The sequence below is a fragment of the Sus scrofa genome, chromosome 3, assembly GCF_054392235.1.
Source record: "Sus scrofa isolate SSC_HxYL_T2T_F1_AM1 chromosome 3, Sscrofa_HxYL_maternal_Yorkshire_Landrace_v2.0, whole genome shotgun sequence".
Classification (NCBI taxonomy): Eukaryota; Metazoa; Chordata; class Mammalia; order Artiodactyla; family Suidae; genus Sus; species Sus scrofa.
The window spans coordinates 80,450,105-80,467,935 of NC_139385.1; positions in this window are offsets into that span (position 1 = coordinate 80,450,105).

Consider the following 17,831-nt stretch of genomic DNA (forward strand, 5'->3'; position numbering starts at 1 on the left):
AAAAAAAAGGATCATTAATTACTGAGACCTGTTCAAGGGTAAGCATTGGGGCCAGGCTTAGATCACAAAATGACCAAGGCAGGCCAAAAAAGGCTTCTCTCATGTGAAGAAAACCATTCCAAACCATCCCTTTCTCTGGGGACCCCCTACTTTATCTGCTTAGAGTTATAATTGAAAGAGAGGAGATCATGAATTCTTTTTATCTTCTTCCTTAATCTTTCCTACGTTTCTCAAATTGCCTAAGGGGCAGGTAATGCTTACACTGGGGTGGGAAGGGGCAGGAAGGTTTTAAAGCTTTCTAGGAAATGTCTCAATCTGGATTCCATCCTTCAGCACATAGGTTGCCCTGCTCTGTGTAGTTCAAAGAGCCTGTTCTCTACAGTGCATCCGTCTCATGGAGAGCTTCCCAGAAGTTGTTGCCCAGCATTAAGACTCTGCCTCCAGACTGGTAGGAAGGACATATCTTGGGCTATTCTAACCCAGCTAATTGCCCTTGCATCCAGCCTGCATTGCACTATCACTTTATCAACTAGGTCATAAAAGACCTTATCAAAAGCCTCCATTTGTTCAGTCAACAAATGCTGATTGGGTCTCTATTATGCTCTAGGATTTGTGTCTATTTCCTATAATAGATGAGCCTGGAAACTATATTTTAAAAAGAAAAAGATCAGACTGATACATTCTGGGTTTTTGTTTGGTTGGGTTTTTTTTTGTCTTTTCTAGGGCTGCTTCCCGAGGCATATGGAGGTTCCCAGGCTAGGGGTCTCATCGGAGCTATAGATGCCGGCCTACACCAGAGCCACAGCAACACCAGATCCGAGCCGCGTCTGTGACCTACACCACAGCTAACGGCAACGCCGGATCCTTAACCCACTGAGCGAGGCCAGGGATGGAACCCGCAACCTCATGGTTCCTAGTTGGATTTGTTAACCACTCCGCCATGACAGGAACTTCTGATATATTCTGTTTTTAAAAAAATCGCAAGCTGAATACTAGTGATTGTTGCTTTCTCAAAAGTCTCATAAACTTTATTATTATTATAATTGTAAATAATGTAGTCTACAATCTTGTCTAGAACTGAAGTCAAATACAGCCAGTGGTATTTGAGCAAAGTGAATTCTCTCCCTTGGGTATCAAAATGACTTATTTTTTTTTTCAAATAAGTTTTATTTAGCTCTCATCTTCCAGGCCTTCTATCATTGCTCTAAAATGGCTCAAAGAGTACTACTGAAATGTTCCAGGAACTGGGATATAATTCATTTGCACCCAGAGTCTAGAACTCAACGGGACCAGAAAAATCCCGCAAACTCTTCCCTTATCTTGCTATTAGAGTAGCAGAAGGCGAAAGGGACTCCAGAGACTTTTAAAGTGCTGGAGCAAGTTTCTCCAAACTCACTCCAGTTCTTTACAAGCTTCCAAATGCTGTTAGAAATATCTTAAAAGTAAAACCTAAGATGGAGTTCCCATCGTGGCTCAGCAGAAACGGTCCATGACTAGAAACCATGAGGTTGCAGATTCGATCCCTGGCCTCAGTCAGTGGGTTAAGGATCTGGCGTTGCCATGAGCTGTGGTGTAGGTCACAGACACGGCTCAGATCCTGTGTTGCTGTGGCTGTAGTGTAGGCTGGCAGCTGTAGCTCTGATTCGACCTTTAACCTGGGAACCTCCATATATTGAGGTTGGGGCCCTAAAAATAAATAAATAAATGAATAAATAAATAAATAAAACCCTAAAATAAAAGCAGATCTTTTTTTCTTAATGCATAAAGAGCTGCTCTAAACTCATAGATGTTAAATCAGTACTTCAAAGAGCTGAATGGTGGTTAATTGAATGAGTAACAAATGAATAAATGGGTTGAGTACCCTGTAATAACACTGAGTAGGTCTAACACGAACTACATGTGATAGGTAGCAACTATGGGAAAGTACTTTACACTTTTGAACTTAGAAGGGAATTAGATATATGACCCAAAGGGGTTTTGTTTGTTTGTTTAATGGCCAAATCCAAGGCATATGGAAGTTCCCAGGACATGGATTGAATCTGAGGCACATCTGTGACCTACCATGGGTGCCACAATCCTGGATCCTTTAATCCACCACACGAGGCAGGGGATCGAACCCATGCCTCTACAGCAACCCAACCCACTGCAATCAGGTCCTTAACCACTTAGCCAGAGCAGGAACTCCAGACCCAAATTTTTTTTGTAGAGCTGCAGAAACATTTAAAATAGCACTGGGGAGTTCCTGTCGTGGCTCAGAAGAAATGACTCTGACCTAGCGTCCATGAGGATGCTGGTTTGATCCCTGGCCTCACTCAGTGGGTTAAGGATCTGGCTGTTGTATAGGTCACAGATGCAGCTCAGATCTGGCGTGGCTGTGGCTGTGGTGTAGGCCAGCGGCTATAGCTCCAATTGGACCCCTAGCCTGGGAACCTCCATATGACTCTGGGGTAGCCCTAAAAAGTAATAAATAAATAAATAAATAATAAAATAAAATAGCACTGTCTTGGACTTCCTGATCAAGATGGCAGAGGAATAAGACCTGGTGTTCACCTTCTCCCACAAATACATAAAAAAAACAAAACAAAACAAAACAAAAACTGCATGTAGAGCAATTCACACAGAACATCTGCTGAATGCTGGCAGAAGACCTTAAACCTCCAAAAAGGGCAAGAAACTCTCCACATAACTGGGTAGAACAAAAGCAGAAAAAAAGAGACAGAGAGAAGAGGAAAAAAAAAAAAAAAAGGAATCAGGATGGGACCAGTGCTCCTGAGAGGGAGTGGTGAAAGAGGAAAGGAACCCAAACTCTGGGAAGCCAACTACCTAATGGGGATATCAGTGGAGACAGAGGTTCCTCGAAGCCTCGGAGAAAAGCACAGCAGCTGTACTGAGAAGGGCAAAGCAGAGAGAGAGAGCCGCACAAACCATCAGTACCACCATTCCTGGACACCACATCCTGAGACGATCAGGTGGGGGCTGGGCACTGAGACAGGCTGCAGAGGTCAGTTCTAGGAAGAGGACTAGGGTTGGCTGTGTGGAGACAGCTGAGGGGCTAGGGAGTGATGTGCCATGGGCTGGAGAATGGAGCACCACAGCCAAGGGAACCCTAGCGGAGAAGCAAGACACCATTGTTTGGATAGACTGCCATAGCATTATCTTTCCCTGCAAACCTGCAGGCTCTCAGGTGGCAGGGGCATCTCTTGAGCGGGCTGCCAGGAGACTCTTGCACAGGTTAAGGGTGGCGGGGCTCCCCTCGCATGGGCTATGGGTGACGCAGGAAAACCACCACAGCAGTCATCTCAGACTCCAGAGATGGGCATGGCTTACCACCTGCAGCCCTAGTCACCTCAGAGGTCAGCACAGAGGAGGGCATGGCAACTGAGTGCCACCCATTGTTGCTCTCACTCCCCTGGGAACCCACAAGCCCTGCTGTTGCCAGTGCCTATCTACAGAAAAGAACAAACTCATGGACAAGGAGAACAGACTTGTGGTTGCCAAGGGAGAGGAGTGGAATGGACTGGGAGTTTGGGGTTAGTAGGTGCAAACTACTGCATTTGGAGTGGATAAGCGATGAGATCCTGCTATATAGCACAGGGAGCAATAACCAATCATTCGTGACAGAACCTGATGGAGGATAATGTGAAAAAAGAATGTATGTATATGCATAACTGGGTCACTTAGCTGTACAGCAGAAATAGACTGCACATTGCAAATCGACTATAATAAAAATAAAATAAAACACCACTATCTTATCTATTGATAGATTTCTGGCCTTATATCATTTTACATCACTGATTCCCTGAACTTTGATCCTTTTGAGAGAAAATGTTAGAAAGGAGACATGATCCTGGGAGTTCCTGCTGTGGCTCAATGTTTAACAAACCAGACTAGTACCCATGAGGATGCAGGTTTGATCCCTGACCTCACTTAGTGGATTAAGGATCCGGCATTGCCATGGGTTGTGATGTAGGTCACAGACCTGGCTCGGATATGGTTTTGCTGTGGTTTGGTGTAGGCCAGAAGCTGCTGCTCCAACTGGACCCCTAACCTGGGACGTTCTATATGTCAGAGATGCAGCCCTAAAAAAGCAAAAAAAAAAAAGAGAGAGAGAGAGGGAGAGAGACATTATTCTGCCCTTATGTTCTGTGTATCACTCTCTCCCTCACATGGATTTGAAAAAAAGTATTTTCTCAATTTGTGTCAATCTTTATAGCCATGCTAAAAATAAAACATCAGAAAACGATGAAGATAGAAATATAAAAATCATTAGCTAATCCTCGGGAAAAAATAAGTTGTTATGATCATTTTTTGTAGAGGAGTAGAGAGTATTAGAGTAGTGAAACCTGTAGCAAAGTAGAATTAACCTCTTTGGCTTTTTGCCTTTATGCATTATTTCCCATAAATGAAGATTTATTTATTTATTTATTTAGCTTTGCTTTTTAGGGCTGCACCCATGGCATATGGAAGTTTCCAGGCTAGGGGTTGAATCAGAACTACAGCTGCCAGCCTATGCCACAGCCACAGCCACGACAGGTCCCCAACCCATTGAGTGAGGCCAGGGACCGAACCCACATCCCCATGGATACTACTCAGATTCATTTCCACTGCACCACGATGGGAACTCCACGAAGAATATCTTTATACAGGTTATCATTAAGCACTTTTGATTATTAGAACAAAATAAATTCACATTCAGCAAAGTTAAGAAAATAAACTAACACCATCTTGGTGTCTTGAGGTAGCAAATATAAGATTTTCAACGGGATCATTATTTTGGGCAGCATCTCTTTTAAATACATAACTCAGGACTTCTGAAAGCTCAGGGAACAAGCGTTTCTTAAGCAATTTTTATCTGATTTTAGATATTTGATATTTAACAGTGGTTCTCAAACTTGAGCATGCCTCAGAATCCTCTGCAATCTTGTAAAAAGACAGATTGCTGATCCTTGCTCCTGACTTTCTGACAAAGTAGGTCTGGGATTTAAATTAAAAAAAAAATCTCAGAGTTCCCATAGTGGCTCAGTGGTTAATGAATCCAACTAGGAACCATGAGGTTGCGGGTTCGATCCCTGGCCTTGCTCAATGGGTTAAGGATCTGGCATTGCCGTGAGTTGTGGTGTGGGTCATAGACACAGCTCGGATCCCGCATTGCCGTGGCTCTGGCGTAGGCCAGTGGCTACAGCTCTGATTCGACCCCTAGCTCCATGTGCCTCTGGAGCGGCCCTAGAAAAGGAAAAAAGGCAAAAAGGCAAAAAAAAAAAAAATCTAGAGGCTAAGACATAGGAAAAAAAAGGTTGAGAGACACTCTTATTGAAGGACTTGATTCTTCTATCACTAGCTATAAAAAGAGCGAAGTGAGAAAGCATGACAATAACAGCTAACATTTGTGAGCAAGGTCAATGCACTCTACTCTCCTATGTATCCATCCATTTATTCTCCCATCAGTCTGAAAAATGGATATCATCACTGATGGCATCAGCAGCAGCAGCAGCAGCATCTGCTTATAACAGAGGAGGAAACAGATGCACACACTATTAATTGGAAAAGCCAGGATTTTTTTTTTTTTTAATGGCCACACCTGTGGCATATGGAAGTTTCTGGGCTAGGAGTAGAATTGGGGCTGAAGCTGGGGCCTACACCACACTCATAGGATACCAGGATATACCGGGATCCAAGCCTCATCTGCGACCTACACCATAGCTCATGGCAATGACAGATCCTTAACTCACTGATCAAAGGCCAGGGATCGAACCCCCATATCCTCATGGAGACTCCATCAAGTCCTTAACCCACTGAGCCACAATAGCAACTCCAGAAAAGCCAGGATGTAGACTCCAAAGTTTCAACTTCCATGTTAGCGTGCTTAACCCCACATTACAAACCTTCCGGAGGAAGGTCTGAACTCTTGGCCATCCTTCACTAGAGGAGATCTTGACTGGTATCTTTCCCCTACACCCTCTCATATACATGCCTAATGGATAGTTACAGGGTCACTGATATGTGTGACCTCTCCTGGCATTCACCACCTGCCAGGAGGCTGGAGACCCTGACCCTATGAGCACATGATAGTCCAGAGGAAAACCCTCCTAGGCTGGGTGGAACTTCATGAAAGACTGAAGACAAGACCACATGATCCACACACAGTTACTATCGGCCTCTTTGCTACAATAGCTCTAAGACTGAACACTCTCCAAGGTAGGTTTTTAATCATTGTCCACCTTTCAGAGATGAAAAAAATGGAGCTCAGAAAGAGTTATGCCCACTTATAGCATTGTCATGCACCAGGGGTTCCAATCTTAGGCATGTAGACATGCCACCCAGGGAGACACACTAAGCACATGGGACAGCAGGGGTCCCCCGGCCTCTCCCACACTACTTCCTCCCCCTCTGCCCAGCCCTCTGGTGGGATGGTGTGCAAATGGGCAACTCATTCCCACCCAGCCATGCTGAATTACCTCGGCCTCACATTGTGGTTGGAAGGAGTGTTTTTGAAATTTGAGTTCTAACATTGCCATGTACAGCCTTGGACACATCTGTAGAATGGGGATTAAAAATAGCACTAATTTCTGGAGCTGTTGTGAGAATTAAAGACTGCACCTGAAGTGAGCACTAAATCAATGGAAATTCATTTTATTATCCCCTGCTGTGCAGGGCAGGATTTTATTTATTTATTTATTTGTTTATTTTTGCTTTTATGGCTGCACCAGAGGCATATGGAAGTTCCCAGACTAGGGGTCGAATCGGAGCTACAGCTGCTGGCCTATACCACAACCACAGCAACACCAGATCCGAGCCACTTCTGCAACCTACACCATAGCTCAGAGGAGCACCAGATCCCCAACCCACTGAGCAAGGCCAGGGATCAAACCCGCATCCTCATGGATACTAGTCAGATTCCTTTCTGTTGCACGGGAATCCTCAGGGTGAGATTTTAGGGGCCCTTCTCACTCCAACCACCTCCAGCAGTTTTACGGTGGCCTGAGGCCTTTGTTTCAGAGGCTCATGGCCTCCCTAGGTTTCACTAGGGCCCAACACTCATTTATGGCTGTGGCTTCAAATCGGAGCTTCTAGGAGTCTCCAGGGGATCTGCTGGGGGTAGAGCAGAAGAAAGAAGTGTAGGAGGCAAAGGAGGAAATGAGCTCAAGGAACAATCTCTTTGGAAAAGAGTTTTGTGAATTTTTGTTTGTTTTATTTTCAATAACTAACGTGCAGCATTGTTTCCATAGGGAAAAATGTGCTTCATGTTCCAGATTACACCTTTAGGACACAACCTGTTCCTCCTGCAGGTAACAGAATGACATGACCAACGAGCCAGTGTCAAAATGCTGCAAGAGGCAGGGAAATAGAACCTGGCCTCTCAACCCAAACTGCAGAAGCATTCTAAGCTTAAGAGGTGCCAATGTTTTGTTTTACTTTTTTCTTTCTTTCTTTCTTTCTTTTTTTTTTTTTTTTTTTTTTTGGTCTTTTTGTCTTTCCTAGGGTCGCACCCACAGCATATGGGTGGGGTCTAATCGGAGCTGTAGCTGCCAGCCTTCGCCACAGCCACAGCCACAGCGCACGACACGGGATCCCAGCCGCGTCTGCGACCCACACCACAGCTCACAGCAACCCCGGATCCTTAACCCACTGAGCAAGGCCAGGGATCAAACCCGCAACCTCATAGTTCCTAGTCAGATTCGTTAACCACTGAGCCACAATGGGAACTCCAGGAATGGTAACATTTTTAAAAAAAGAAAAATTAGAAAATCTGTTCCCAGTAAACTCTCACTCTTGCAGAGATGCAAAACAGTAGAAAAGAGCAGCTGTCCTCTCTAAACAGAGAGTGTGCTCTCCAGCGAGCCACAGCCTACACCACTTCCTATTGCATTACAATTGTCCTGGTTCATTATTTATGTTGTCTTCTCCATTAACAGGAGTTTGTGACCTCTGGCCTCAAGCCCCCCCATGGACAAGAGCTTTTGTGGCCCCAGGTTAGCAAACCCCTCTGGTTACAGACTGCTTCAGGGAATGGAAACATTCTGTCTTCAGATAAAATGTAGTTTGTTTAAACTCTGTAAACACTATATGCATGCATGGGTTTTCAATTGTTTTTAAAGAGAAACACTTTGGAGTTCCCATTGTGGCACAGCAGAAATGAATCCGACTAGGAACCATGAGGTTGTGGGTTCGATCCTTGGCCTTGCTCAGGAGGTTAAGGATCTGGCATCACCGAGAGCTGTAGCGTAAGTCGCAGATGCGACTCGGATCCTGTGTTGCTGTGGCTCTGGTGTAGGCCAGCAGCTGTAGCTCCATTTCAACCCCTAGCCTGGGAACCTCCATATGCCATGGGTGCAGCCCTAAAAAGCAAAAACAAAGCAACAATAAATAAATAAATAAATAAATAAATAAATAAGAAACATTTTTTACTCTTGTTAAAGATGATCTTGGGGTCAGCTCTCTCACCGAATTGGATTTGGTAAATTTGTTTGGAGCAAGTAGAAATACTTGAATGTTCTGTAAAGTGTAAACCTAGTCCCAGGTGACTTCCCTTCAGGAGGAGTTACCTCAGTTGTCCGTGGTGAGCCAGCCTCGGGCCCGATGACTGAGGCCTTAGCCTACAGGTGATTTCAGCCAATCAGAGCATGGAAATACCCACTGAGTGTGTATTTTCTCACCTCACAGGAAGTAGCTTGCCACACTCCTTTTCATTTTTTTGTTTGTTTGTTTTGTTTGTTTGTTTTTGTCTTTTCAGGGCCGCACCCGCAGCAAATGGAGGTTCCCAGGCTATGGGTTGAATTGGAGCTGTAGCCACCAGCCTACGCCAGAGCCACAGCAACGTGGGATCCGAGCCGAGTCTGAGACCTACACCACAGCTTACGGCAACGCCGGATCCTTAACCCACTGAGCAAGGACAGGGATCGAACCCGCACCCTTATGGTTCCTAGTCGGATTCATTTCTGTTGTGCCACAGCAGGAACACCAATCACACTCCTTTTCAACAGTATAAATCCTATCCTTTCTTCTAATTCCCAAATCCAGTCTCAGCTCCTTCTAAAAGAAAGCGTTCCTATATTACCCTAGTTGTGGAGACACTCCACTGCTTAGGAGAGCCTCTTCGGCTGGCTTCATGCCTGTGTTTCCAAGTCCAAGTTCCCAGTTCCTCCCTTGCTGTGCCTCATCTTCCATCTGGCTCCATTTTGGCCCAGAGCTTCTCTGGACCTTGCCCAGGCTTGGCTGCAACTCCAGTTTGCCTGGCAACCTGATGGCCTGCCGCAATCTCTCTGGCGGGATCAGCTCTCCCAAAGCCTGTTCCCCTCCACTGGGCGGCTCTTGGGCTCAGTCCCACACTCCATCCCCACCTACTCTTCCACAAATGCCTATTTCTATGTCTTCTCAACGACACTGAAACTAGTGAGAGGGTGAGAAAATGAAAAGACCAAAAAGAAGAGATTTTTTGGAGGTAGGCAAAAAAAAAAAAAAAAAAAAAAAAAAGACCAGAGGAAACTTCAGGGCTGGCTGAAATAGACATCAGTGTCTTTACTTGGAATTGAAAATGAACCACTGGAGGAGTTCCTGTCATGGCTCAATGGTAACGAATGGGACTAGTATCCATGAGGACACAGGTTCCATCCCTGGCCTCACTCAATGCATCAGGGGTCTGGTGTTGCCATGAGCTGTGGTATAGGTTGAAGAGGTGGCTCAGATCTGGCGTTGCTGTGGCTGTGGTGTAGGCCAGCAGTTGCAGTCAGATTTGACCCCTAGCCTGGGAACCTCCATATGCTGTGCGTACAGCCCTAATAAAAAAAAAAAAAAAGTAAAAAAATGAACAACTGGAGGCATGTGGGCACAGGAGTGGCTGCCACTCATCCATACCTGTTTTTCTGTTTAGATTGTGTCTTTGTATTTGAAAAGAAGAGCTTTCCTGGAGGAGGAGGTCAGCCTGAGAAGGGGGACAGTCTTAGGAAGCAAGTAGGGGAAGCACTGCCCTTAGGAAAAAGACAAGCAAGAGGACAGTGAGGTCTCAGAACTGTTTATGAAAGGGAATCAAAGGCCGTAGAGGGTGAAAGAGACTGGATGCTTTTTGTTGCTTGCTGTCAATGGGCAGTATTGTATAATGCGGCCTGATGCAAATATCTTTAAATGAAACAGTATTATAATTTAGGTTATATGGATGGGGCAGCAATGAGAACTCACAAGATGGAAAACTTCACACTTAAAGTGTCAGATGATTTAATTGCTATAAGAACAGATAGAGATTGGATTCATATATCTCATATATAATAAAGAAGGAATAATATCATAGGCATGCTGAGATCATATGGACTGGATATCCAGTGAGATCAGGTTAGATAACAGCCAACATCAGGGTTAAATGCTGCCCATCTACTAATCATCACACATGCATGCATTAGGGGACCTCCTGATGTCTTCTAAAGGCCTACAATGATCTAGATGCTAGGGATGCAATGATGCACAGAAAGATACCAGCCCTGACTTCATCATAACTACAGACTAGGATTAGTTATCCTCTGCTGGAGGCAGTAACATTCACATCCCTGGCACATTTGGACATAGGGGGCCTCTCTTCATTGACTAAAGTCCCCACTGGCATTTAGCTAGCAGGGTCCAGGAATTAAGCAGTCTACATTGTACAGCCTTTAACTCTAGACCAACAGCACCCCCATCAGGAAGTACTAGTACTGCAAGACATGACACCATTTTTAGAGGCAGATTTTTTTTTCACTATAACAAGGCCAAGAACAAAAGGTTTATTTTCAAGGCACGAAGGTTTCAAATTCTTTTACAGCGTTCCTATTTAAATCTCACTGGATACTTATCTTCTAAATGATGCACTTTGGAAAATACAAGAGTGGAGGTTAAGAGCAGACCCACCTAGGTTTGAATCTCAACTCATATCACCTGCTGGTTTGGACCAGGAGAAAACTAAACATCTCTGAGCTTCCTAACATGAGGTTAATAATAGCGAGCTTGTTGAGCTGTTGTTGGATTGTTGGGAGGACAAAATGCAGTGACATCTATGAATTGTAGAGTATCTGGGAATATGGATGTTAAAAAGACGTGGCCAGTGTAGAGAACCAAGCAGATTGGGTGTGGGGAAAGATGATGTGATGAATGAAGGGTGAACTGGGGACCGCAAATGGGCTTCTTTGAAGAAAAGGACACCTGAAGTTCTAAAGGGCACAGAGAAATGGGAAGGGGAGAAGTAGGCCCAGCAGGCGAGGTTGGAGGGAAAGTGGGAAATGACCCAGGCACGAAGGCACAGCTGGAAGGTGATACTCCTAGTCCATTGCAGATCCAAGGTGTGGTTCATTTCCCGCACAGATTCCCCTGAGCAAGCAGGTCCCTCGTGGTACCTCCCACTACTTCTACCCCCCCCCCACCCCCTTTAGTGAATCCAGTGCCTTTCCAGATGAGACTTGCAAACTCCTTGTCTTGGTCTCCCACGGTCCTACCTCAGATGATTCACCCACAGAAAGGCCCCCTGGAGGAAGAGGGCAGAGTCATAGCAGGGTCTCCCCAAACCCCTGGCCTGGCCTCTCTTGGAAGTTCATCTCGGGGCCCCATCACTGTCTTATGAGGTCAGGAGCAGGGACCAGAGCAGGGAGTCTTAGCAATTGGAGAGTTTGCTTCTACTCTCCACAGTTTTGCTTGTGTGTTTGCTCGACATGTTACCTCCCTTTTTATTTTATTTTATTATTTTATTTTATTTTATTTTATTTATTTCTGTCTTTTTGGAGACAGAAATACCTGTGGCCAGTGGAAGTTCCTGGGCTAGGGGTCAAATTGGAGCTACGGCTGCAGCTTACACCACAGCCACAGCAACACCAGGTCTGAGCTGCATCTGTGACCTTCACCACAGCCTGTGCCAACGCTGGACCCTTAACCCACTGAGCGAGGCCAGGAGTCAAACAGGCATCTTCATGAACACTATGTTGGGTTCTTAACCCCCCTGAGCCACAAAAAGAATGCCTCTTAACTGTCTTGACAAGATTTCTGCTGTGTTCCTTTAGATCATTTCTGTTGGGCTGAGTTCTGTCTCTTGGACAAAGAGTCCCCCCAACTGGCCCTGAGCCACTTGTGTTCTAGAGGCACACACATGCCAATTGCATAATATAAAACAGTGCCTGGGTATTGGTGGGGGAGGAGGCAGAACTTTGGAGGATTCTCTGCTTCTTGACATTTATTCCCACGTTAGCAACTTGAGGCTTTAAATACTTATTGGCCCTTCTTACTTGTTGAAGGAAGCCCCAGCCTTGCAATTTGTGTTGGTTCCACCCACACTTTAATAAAAGGCAACATCCCAGCTGCTGGCCCTTTTCCCACTGCCTCTTTCCCCAAATGAACACATTCAGTAACCGGGTAAGAGTTGGCCCATTATTAGTGTCTCTTATGCTTTTCTTTCATTCTTAGTGTTCCATCCCTGGAGCCAGCAGCTCTTCTAGAAGGTGAGTGACAGCTGCCAGTCATAGCCAGTGAAGTGGATCTCTGTCCAGTGCTTTTGGATGTCACCAGGCAGATTTTCTTGGCTTGGTTTTGGCATCTGCCCTTGGCTAAATGCTGAGCTCCCTAATCAGTGTCCCTCAATGGGTGTATGTGTGGTGCCTGAACTGTGGTGTCATCTGGTTTGCTTAGGAAGGAAAAAAGTAAAGTCATACAGCTATTTCTTTCTTTTGTATCTTCACATTCTAGAATTGATAATCAGGAGCAATTCTTATAAAAGGACTTTGACCTTTCATATTAATAAGGTCTTCCCCCAACCCCGTCTTTCCAGGCAAACATCTCATCTTTCCATTTGAACTATGGATTCATTAATGAGAGAGGCAGTAGACACTCCATGTAAGGAAAAGAACTATGATAAAGGAATGATGTCTGTCTTGAAAGCAGAATGGGACGTGGTAAAATATACACCATGTGTTTGCCATTCTTGGTCTATAACCAACTAGTTATGGAATTGCCTTTCCTATTATTCCTAAGGTTACAGTTCAGCCTTTTGTCTCTGTCCTTGGAACCTGTAATAAACCTTGGAAAGAAATCCATTTTTGCCTAGAAAATTATATCCCATATCTTCATGCCACTCAACTTCTTGCAGTCAATCAAGAAGAATTTATTGAGCCCTAGCCAGGTGACAAATACTATTCTAGGACTCTGACGAAATAACAGTGAACAAAAAAGATCCCTCCCTTCATGGAGCTTATTTCCTAGAGTAGGAAGGCAAATAATAAATAAACAATACATACATGAGAACATTTCAGGTAATAAGAGCTTTAAAGAAACCAAACAAACCAATATGATAAAGAGTGACTGGAAGAGGATTTTGGTTTTCTGTTTGTTTGTCTTTTTAGGGCCACACCTGTGGCACATGGAAGTTCCCAGGCTAGAGGTCGAATTGGAGCTGTAGCCACCGGCCTACACCACATCCACAGCAACACAAGATCCGAGCCACATCTGTGACCCACACCGCAGTTAATGGCAATGCCAGATTTTTTTTTTTTTTTTTTTTTTTTTTTTGCCAGATTCTTAACTCACTGAGCAAGGCCAGGGATCGAACCCACATGCTCATGGATCCTAGTCAGATAAGGCTTACCACTAAGCCATGACAGGAACTCCCTGTTTTTGTTTTTAATGTAAGAGATCCACTACAGCATGCTTGTATGACATTGAGAGAATTGCTGTATAAAAAGAGGAACTGATGATGCAGGTGAGAGAAAGAATAATTACGGGAACTACATGAATGTTCCTTTCTCGTCTATATACACTTTCTTCACCAGAGCAGATCAGTATCTCTCCAATTGATCCTTTTATAATCCCTTTATGATCTCTCTAAGCACAGAGATCATCAGCTTCTCTGTGCTTGCAGGATTGTTTTCCATCATATATGCCATGACCATCAGCTTCCCAAAGAGAGTCTGAGATGCCTGGGGTGAGATAAGAGCTTGAGATGCCCTTGTATCGAGTATCTTCACATAGGTTTAGGTATTTTCCTACTATCTGGACTCACTTGTGTGTTATTAAAGTCAATTCAACTGTCGAGTACACTGCCTCCAAGGACTGGTTTCCCACTCTCATATTTCTTCCGGGCGATCTATGTCTTGATCCTTTCCCTCAAATAGTCCCCTGTGGTTTTGGCGGCAACAATAGATGCCTCGAAGCCAGCTATTTTGTCATATAGTGGGTTTTGGTTTATTTGTTTGTTTGTCTTGGCAAGAAGCCTGGTCTATTTCAATTGCATTATCTTGTATTTATTTATTTTTCATTGTTTAGAGATATTATTTCTTACTATTTAAAATTTATTGGAATACAATTGATTTACAAGGTTGTGTTAGTTTCAGGTGTATGGCAAGGTGTTTCAGATGTTCAGGTGTGTGTGTGTGTGTGTGTGTATGTGTGTCTCCATTCATATAGTGTTCATCTTTCCCAGTAGAAATTGAGAGGTTCCCCCAACCCCAAATCTCCAAATGTATGGTCAGCTGCTCATCTTTCCATAAGTTCCTAAGAAAATAAGCAAATACAGTGTCTATCACCAGAGGATTTTTTGGTTCCTAATTCCCACATGGATTTCCTAAATTTTGCGAACACAGCCAGGCCATGCATGGCTCTAATAAAGCTTTTGAAACCCTTTGTCCAAAGCCCAGACTAAATCCTGGCCCAAACTTTAACCCTAATCCAAGAAGTGGTATTTTTTCCTAACTTCTAAAACAGAGCCATCCAAGGTCCACCACAGGGCAGAGAGCCCTTCCTCAGCCAGCTGCTTTAGAGGAAGAGGACCAAGAGCCAAGAAAGAATCTAAAGAAATAGCAACAGAATGAAGGAACTAAGGCAGAAAAGCTTTAATCCTTTACTGATTATACCACTAAGACCCAACTCTTCCCTTGACTCTGACCCATATCAAGTTTCCTCTTTGCCTCCTCTTTTTCCTCTTCCTCCTGCTCTTCCTTTCTCCCCTCTGAGGTAGGTGAACAGTTAGGCAGAGAGGTTCATTCACCCTTCCTAGAGATTCGAGCATACCATTAACACAAAGCTGACACTTTGCTATTAAGACAATCAAATTCCCAACTTTTACATATTTCTTCTTTTTGGGGGGAGCAGGGAGAACCCATAGCATATGGAGGTTCCCAGGCTAGGGGATGAATCAAAGCTGAGCCACTGGCCTACGTCACAGCCACAGCAACGCCAGATCCGAGCCGCAGCTGAGATCTGCACTACAACTCATCGCAATGCCATGTCTTTAACACACTGAGAGAGGCCAAGGATGGAACCTGCATCCTCATGGATACAAGTCAGATTTGTTTCCGCTGTGCCACGACGGGAACACCTACAGGTTACTGCTTGAGCAACTCCACCCAAAGGGGTCTCTACATTTTCTTGCTCTTACGTGATAGATGTGAGATTATGATCTGGATCCGTGAGAACTGCACCTTATCACGAGGCACTTTGTGATTCATTAATGGAAGAACATTTCGGAAGAGTTCTTCAGGCAGACAGGTACAAAGCTGAGCTCATTCGGAGATTTCCATTGTAATGAATCTAATAGATCTTTTTTTTTTTTTTTTTTTTTTTGCTATTTTAGGGCCACACCCTCGGCATGTGGCGGTTTCCAGGCTAGAGGTCTAATCGGAGCTGTAGCCACTGGCCTACACCACAGCCACAGCCACGCCAAATCTGATCTACACCACAGTTTATGGCAACGCCAGATCCTTACCCACTGAGCAAGGCCAGGGATCGAACCCACATCCTCATGGATACTAGTCGGGTTTGTTAACCACTGAGCTAAGATGGGAACTCCTGGAATTAGTGTAACTTTTAAAATGTCGAGGTATGCTATAAATATTACACTTTTCTGTTAAGCTGGGCTAGTGTCTCATGACAAAACACCAAAACTATTGAATAAAATATGCTTTTAAGTAAATAGGTACTTGATTAATTTCCCTGAAGCTATCAACATTATTACCAAAACTTCCAGAATTTTGTAAGTTTTTTGTTTGTTTGTTTTTGTTTTTGTTTGGTTTTTTTTTTTTTTTTTTTTTTTTTTTTTGGCTGCACCTGTGGCATGTGGAATTTTCCAGGCTAGGGATCAAACCATGACACAGAAGTGACCCAAGTTTCTGCAGTGACAAAACCAGATCCTTAACCTGTTGCGCCACACAGGAACTCCAAGGTTTTGTAAAACATGAGTCTTTAAATATAGTTTTAAGGTTTAACTTAAGGAAGGCAAAAAACAAGACAAAAAACAAAAACAAAACACATACACATATGCAACAAAGGAGGCAAGAGCACACAAAGGAGAAAATACAGTTTTTAATAAGTAGGTAAGAAAACTGCATAGCTTTATGTTAAAAAATGAAATTAGAACATTTTCTCACACCATTGACAAAAATAAACCCAAAATGGATTAAAGACCCCAATAAATGTAAGACCTGAAGTCATAAAACTCTTAGAAGAAAACATAGGCAGTATGGGGTTTTTTGGTTTGTTTGTTTGTTTTTTGGTCTTTTTAGGGCTGCATCCATGGCATATAGAAATTCCCAGGCTGGTGGTTGAATCAGAGATGTAACTGCCAGCCTATGCCTCAGTCACAGCAATGCCAGGGATCTGACCCACGTTCTCATGGATAATAGTCAGGTTAGTTACTGCTGAGCTTCAGTGGGAACTCCAGCAGTACACTTTTTTTTTTTTTTTTTTTGTCTTTTTTGCCACTTTCTTGAGCCACTCCCAGCATATGGAGGTTCCCAGGCTAGGGGTCTAATTGGAGCTGTAGCTGCTGGCCTACACCAGAGCCACAGCAACGCAGGATCCAAGCCGCGTCTGCAACCTACACTACAGCTCACGGCAATGCTGGATCCTTAACCCACTGAGCAAGGCCAGGGATCGAACCCGCAACCTCATGGTTCCTAGTCAAATTTGTTAACCACTGAGCCACGACAGGAACTCCATCCAGCAGTACGCTTTTGACATCATTCTTAGCAACATTTTTTTATCTGTCTCCTCAGGCAAGGCAAACAAAAGCAAAACTAAACATATGGATGACATCAAACTTAAAAAGCTTTTCACAGGGAAGGAAACTATCAACAAAATGAGAATATCTTCACCCTACTGAATGGGAGAAGATATTTGCAAGTGATAGGTCTGATAAGGGGATAATATCCAAAACATATGAACAACTCATAACTCAATATAAAAAAAAAACACAATTAAAAACTGGGCAAAAGGAGTCCCTTGGTGGCCTAGCAATTAGGGATCCAGCATTGTCACTGCTGTGGCTGTTTCCATCCATGGCCTGGGAACTTCTGTATGCCATAGGCTCAGCAAAAAAAAAAAAAGGCAGAAGACCTGAAGAAACGCTTTTCCAAAGAGACATACTGATGGCCAAGAGACTTATGAAAAGATGCTCAACATCAGTAATCATTACAGAAAGTTAAATCAAAACCAAATGAGATATCATCTCACACCTGTCAGGTGTCTGTTATCAAAAAGACAAATAACAAGTGTGGGTGAGGATATGGAGAAAAGGGAACTTCAGGTACACCATTGTTGGGAATGTAAATTGGTACAGCTAATATGGAAACACTATGGAGGGTCCCCCCAAAACTAAAAATAGAACTACCATATTATCAAGCTATTCCACTGCTGGGTATATATCTGAAGAAAACGAAAACACTCATTCAAAAAGATGTATGCATCCCAATGTTCATAGCAGCATTATTTGCAAAAGCCAAGATATGGAAGCAACCTAAATGTCCATCAACAGATGAATGGACAAAGAAGATGCCACAGACTATTATTCAACCTTAAAAACTGAAATTTTGCCACTTGCAGCAACATGGATGGACCTG